This window comes from Pinus tabuliformis, chromosome 2_1 (genome assembly GCF_031772625.1).
Source record: "Pinus tabuliformis cultivar Carrire ecotype Pingquan chromosome 2_1, CPIR1, whole genome shotgun sequence".
NCBI classification, from domain to species: Eukaryota; Viridiplantae; Streptophyta; class Pinopsida; order Pinales; family Pinaceae; genus Pinus; species Pinus tabuliformis.
In genome coordinates this window covers 944,777,139-944,783,138 of record NC_142299.1, presented here as the reverse complement: position 1 = coordinate 944,783,138, position 6,000 = coordinate 944,777,139, and positions in this window count along the sequence as shown.

Here is a 6,000-nt window from a genome sequence, read left to right as displayed (position 1 = left end):
TTCAATGTCTGCTATACATCTTGGGGTTAGTTCTCTGAACCATTTTCTAGCCTCTCCATCTAGGCTTTGGACAAAGATTCTCATCCACACATCATCTTCACTAATGTCCAGATTATCAACATAGCTATAAAATGACTCAAGATGTTCTTTAGCAGTAACACCTTCAGTCCCAGTGAACTTAGGCCTATATTTCTAGTATTCTCCAGTAGGCATGGCATTCAAAGGAGTGGGCACTATTAGGGGTCCATACCTAGTAGCTATTTTCTTTCCATTTTGGTAGGTGCTTGTGGACCTGCCATAGCTGTGGTGGCTAAAAGAGTATTGGCAGTTTGAATGATAGAGGGCTGAGGAGTGACTGACAGGACTAAAGGAGTATGATGGATAGGAGGTGAGGTTTCCTTTGGGCTTAAAGCAAAAGGAGAACCTAAAGAACAAGGAGCTTTATGAATCTCTAAAAGTTTTTCTTCACTGCTAGTGTTAGGTGCTATACTCTCAACATGTATTTGTTCTATTACAAGCCTTTCTTGATGAGATATAGGAGATTGTTTAGGTTTACCTAAACCTGATGCTCCTTTTTGCAATAACTTTCTTTCTTTGATGATCTTTTCAGGATCAGGCGCTGGGTCAGCTTGTAGTTTTGGAGGATTTCTCCGAGTATGCTTCACAAACTGAGCCAGAACTATGAATTGGAGTCGCCAAGAGGTTCGGCCTCCAGTAGAATCGTTAGATAGATGATTACAACCAAAAAGTTCCTAGACTTTTTCTATCATCAAAGTTGGATCTATGTTGTTTCCCAAGGAAGCTGAGCTTCAGTCTCCTCTCCCCGGCAATGACACCAATTATGTTAGCACCCCAGGAAACTCTCCTAAGTTGCAACTCAGAGATTCTTGGTAACATATATCTTCAATATTGTTCTCAGAACTATTGGGATGGATGATGGTTTGGTTCAAGTCAGATGACCATCAACTATATTCACTCAAGGCATGCATGAACACCCTCAACAACACAAGGCTTTAAACCACTATTGCTCAATAATTTGTAGATTTAATGGATAGATGGAGAATACTGACTGTATCAGCAGATTACATACATAAACATAAATGAATGACTAGCTATAAGTAGTAAAAGAGAATACTGACTATACTGGCATGTGCATATATGACCACATATGAATGGTTAGCTACAGGTAGCAACAAAAAGCTTTTCAAATTTAAGGTATCAAATCATAGATAAGATAACAGTTATCTGGCCTTAGACACAAAGGAAACATGAACAAACTATTCAAGTGCAAGCATAGGACAATAAAGAGAATGGATGTTGAACATATGATGGAAAATGAAGCTTGTATTGCTCGAATAAAGATGAAAAGCTTGAAGGAACAAAGTAGGAATAATCTCGAAGAGTTGAACCTCTATTACATCTTAGTTTCATCTATTTATATCCTGTTTACAATGATCTTGAGCTCTCTAGAAGGCTCGGAGTCTTAATCTGCCTGATATGCATTGTTAACTAATTTGATGCCCCTCTATCTCTCAACGATTTGATTCCCTGAAGACAAGCATGGCTTGGAGGTTTTTCCTCCTTTTGACAGAGGAATAATAGCTTTCAGATATTTTGGCTACTTGTTGCGCTGTCTGGGAGTTCTCCTGTGCCAGAGAGGCTCCATGATGATTTTGTTATTTTATCGATGAGTTGCACTATCCATTGATGATTTCCGGCCTCTGTCCTTGTCTCCCAGCCTTTGTTGGGTAGTGGAAAGGGTCTGCGTGCCTTTGTTTTCTCAGTAAACTGCGAACTGTGACTACTTTCTATTATAAACAGGAAGCACAACCATACTGTGAAACCCCACCATTCCTTGTCCTTTTCAAACTTCGAAGATCTCCAAGCCTTGTTCATTTACCCATCGGGTCCACCCTTAGGGTTATTGCAAGTCGCATTCAGCCTTGGCCTGTGTGTTTTCCTTCATATTAGAAATATGTCAAAACATTGAAAATTCATAAAAAATGGCCCTGGCAGATTTTAAATACCATATATTCCACTTCCTGGACCCGAGCAATCGCAATGCCCCAAGGTTTCCTTTGTATTTCGTTTAAACAACGAAAATACACAAAATGCATTGAAAATGGGTTTAGCGCAGACCTCAAATATTATGTGATTTTATCTATATAACCATCGGGTCTGGTTATCGGGTCGTACCTATGTATGTGTAAATGCCTGCCCCTTGGTATTATGACTATTCGATACAACGATGCAATCCGATCGCAATCACTGATCGCTCAATGCCCAAGCCCTTTTATAGATCTCTCTCTCTCTCTCTCTCTCTCTCTCTATATATATATATATATATATATATATATATATATATATATATATATATATATATAGATAACCAATGCCACCCGCTGAAGTAATCTGCTGATGCGACCTACCGATGCGATCATTGGTGATCACTGATTGGTGATGTCATGCACCTGCCTTTAGACTATCCCCTCTACCTGGCCGATATGTGATTTGCTACTTAGATATGGGTCGTTTATCAGCCAAATGTAACAGCTACTGTGTGATGCCCAGTTTAAGCGTGAAATAATGATTTTTCATGGTTTTAAAGTGATTTGAGCTTCCCAATAGTGTATTCCTGCCCTTCCAAGGGCTTTCCTCCTACAACCATTTTGACTTGAACGATCTTTAGGAGGATTATGAAGACTTTTGGGGCATGTTTGGATCCTTTGGCATGATTTTTAAGCAAATTTGGAGACTTCAAGAGCATTAAGGGATCCATTTGTGGGCCTTATGCCAGCAAGGCTAACAGCTAGAATGAGCCGTTGGCTTTCGTATAACTTCTATTCAAAAATTTCTTTCTGGAAACGCGGTTGGGGTGTTATCTTTCATAGTCGAGCCCCACCCCATTAGATACAAAGTTGGGTCTCCTTCCCTTCCTAACTGGCAGAAATGAAACTTATATAGTGCATTGTAACAATAGGACTAGTAGTGTTAGTAGTACTACCACGACAGGTGGTCCTTGTAGAGATGACTTGTGGACCTTGTATTTGATGGATCCAAAAGACACGATGGCTCTGGAGATCAGTGTGTTTTGATCAACCCTAGGAAAAGAAAACACTTTGTCTCAAACCGCTTGGACTTCCAATGCATGAACAATACTGTCGAATATGAAGCACGTGTCTTGGGTTTATAGAAAGCCCTCAGCCTCAATGTTCCTATGGTGAAAGTGGTAAGTGATTTAGAGATTGTGGTACAATAGGTATGTAACAACATAAAATATGTCTCACCTCGTCTTAAGAGTTAACAACAAGAGGTATGGTGGCTTATCTCTAATTTCCAAGCCTTTAATATCATCTCTGTACCAAGAATGCATGACGTAGTTGCAGATGCTTTGGAAAATGCAATTTCTAGGATGACATCGCTTAGGGATAGATTTACTGTTGAAATTTTGTATAAGCCATCTATCCTTGACAACATTACGTATTTACATGTTTTTGGTGATGATGAATAGATACTACATTTAATGGCCAACAATGACGTCTTCAAGGACACAATGATAGATGAAGACATGAATGAGTAGTGTCTATGAGATTGAGCTGATGACAAAAAATGCAACCTCATCCCCAAGGGTGTGATTTCGCTCAAGAAGCTATATGACTTGTAGAAACATTTCAAAGGGCCTACGAACACTAAAACCTATAGTTCCACACCAATGCAAGAACATATTAACTTGGGAATAGAAATAGATCCAAAGTTCATAAACTTGGTACGTGTTGCACACTAGAGGAGCGACAAGCCTTTGTCTGCCTATTTATACATTACTGTGATGTATTCGCATGGACATATGACGACTTGAAAACATATGAAATGTGAATAATCCAACACATAATTCCAATCAAAGAAGGGGTCAATCCATTTCAACAGAGCCTCAGAAAAGTCCATCTGTCACTTGAACCGCTCATACAGAAATAATTGACTAAGTGGTTGGATGCTTGGATCATTTACAAGGTTCATCATTCTACTTGGGTTTCAAACTTAGGTCCTATAAGAAAGAAGTCCACGAAGATCCTCCTGTGCATAGATTTATGAAATCTTAATAGGGCCTTAGACAAAGATAACTACCCTGTGCCATCTATGGAGCACATCTTGTTGACAACATTTGGAGCAGAAATGTATTCTCTTTGACGGTTTTTCCAGATATAACGAGGCTCTAGTAGCTTAAATTGACAGAATTAAAACTACTTTCCATATGAGGTGGGGTATGTTCTCTTATCGAAGAATTCCATTAGGTTTGGTAAATGCAAGTGCAACCTTTCAGTGCGCTATGGAGATAGCCTTCTATGGGCTCATCAAATAGATCATGGTGGTTTACCTTGATGATGTGATAGTCTTTTCCAAAAAATGGTTAGACCACCTACGCCATCTTAAGAAGATCTTTGAGCGATGTCAAAAGTACAAGATATCCTTGAATCCCAACAAGATCATATTTGTAGTGTCTAAGGGGAACCTCCTTTGGTATATCATCGCCAAGAGTGGGATCAATGCTGATCCAGACCCAGATCGGACTATGAAACTTATTCCTCACCCAATCAACAAGAAATTTTTGTAGTCCTTCTTGGGGAAGACTGACTTCCTCCAAAAGTTCATCTCATATTATACTTAGATTTTTAAAGCTATCCCCAACATGATCAAGAAGGATGTAGTCTACAGATGGGAAAGAAGCAAAAGGACATGTTCACCCATATCAAGTAGGAAATTGCAGATGCACTTGCTCTATACATCGCAAATTTCAACAAACATTTCCTTCTTTATACTTTCACTTTCGACAATTCCCTCGCTGCATTTCCCACATAGAAGGATGAGGTGAACAACAAACATCCCATCTCCTTCATGAGCATGAGCATGAAAATACCTAAGCTCAAATATCCTACCATGGATAATTATGCATATGTTGCATACAAGGTGGTGAATAATTTCAGAACCTACCTGGTGAAAAATCATTGCATAATATTTGTGCCACACCCAGCAGTCAAATCATTGTTTGTTCAACAAGAGCTAAGTGAAAGACGTGTGAACTAGATGAAAAGACTACAAGAATATTCTTGATATCAAGCTGGTTCACACTATCAAGGGTCACGATCTCTGTAGATGTGTAGCTGAAGCAGTACACGCGTAAGATGAAGAAGAAGATCTCGTTAGTTGGGAGCAAGAAATTGACATGTACAATGTAGTGCGAGAACCACCCACTTCGCATGGAAACTCTTGGTATGAAGAAGTGTGCCAGTACCTTGACAATGAAACCATGCCCTCTCACTTTTCCATTTGGCAGAAGAGGGCACTTCGAGTCAAAGCCTTATCTTATGAGTTGGTGCACGAAGTTATTTACAGAAAGCACAATGATGGAATTTTTCTTAGGTGCCTGAGGCACAAGATTCAAATAGAGTGTTACGTGATATGCATGATGAACCAGCCAAAGGTCACTTCGCAAGTAACACAACTCCACATAATGTCATGAGAGTCAGTTTCTACTGGCCCACATTTTTTAAGGATGTGCATGGTTACGCCCACAAGTGATCGGTCTGTCAACGATGCACTGATAGAACTTGAAGGTCAGTATCCCTGCTGTAGCCTATTACAGTGGACAAACCATTCCAACAATGGGGCTTAGACATCATTGGGGAAATCTTCCCACATTAATCAGAGTAGCATTGTTATATTCTGGCTGCTACATATTACTTCACGCTGTGGATAGAATAAGTCCCGCTCAAACAAGTGAATGACCAGTAAGTCATCAAGTTCCTTCAACAGAACACCATTTCAATGTTTGGTGTTCCTGTATCACTTGTTTTTGACAATGAAACTTAGTTCTATTTATCAAAACTTTATGATTTTGCATTGCAATATGATATTGTTCTTAAACATTCAGCTAACTACTACCTACAGGGAAATGGTATTATCAAATCTACAAACAAGAATCTCATTCACATCATAAAAAGACCA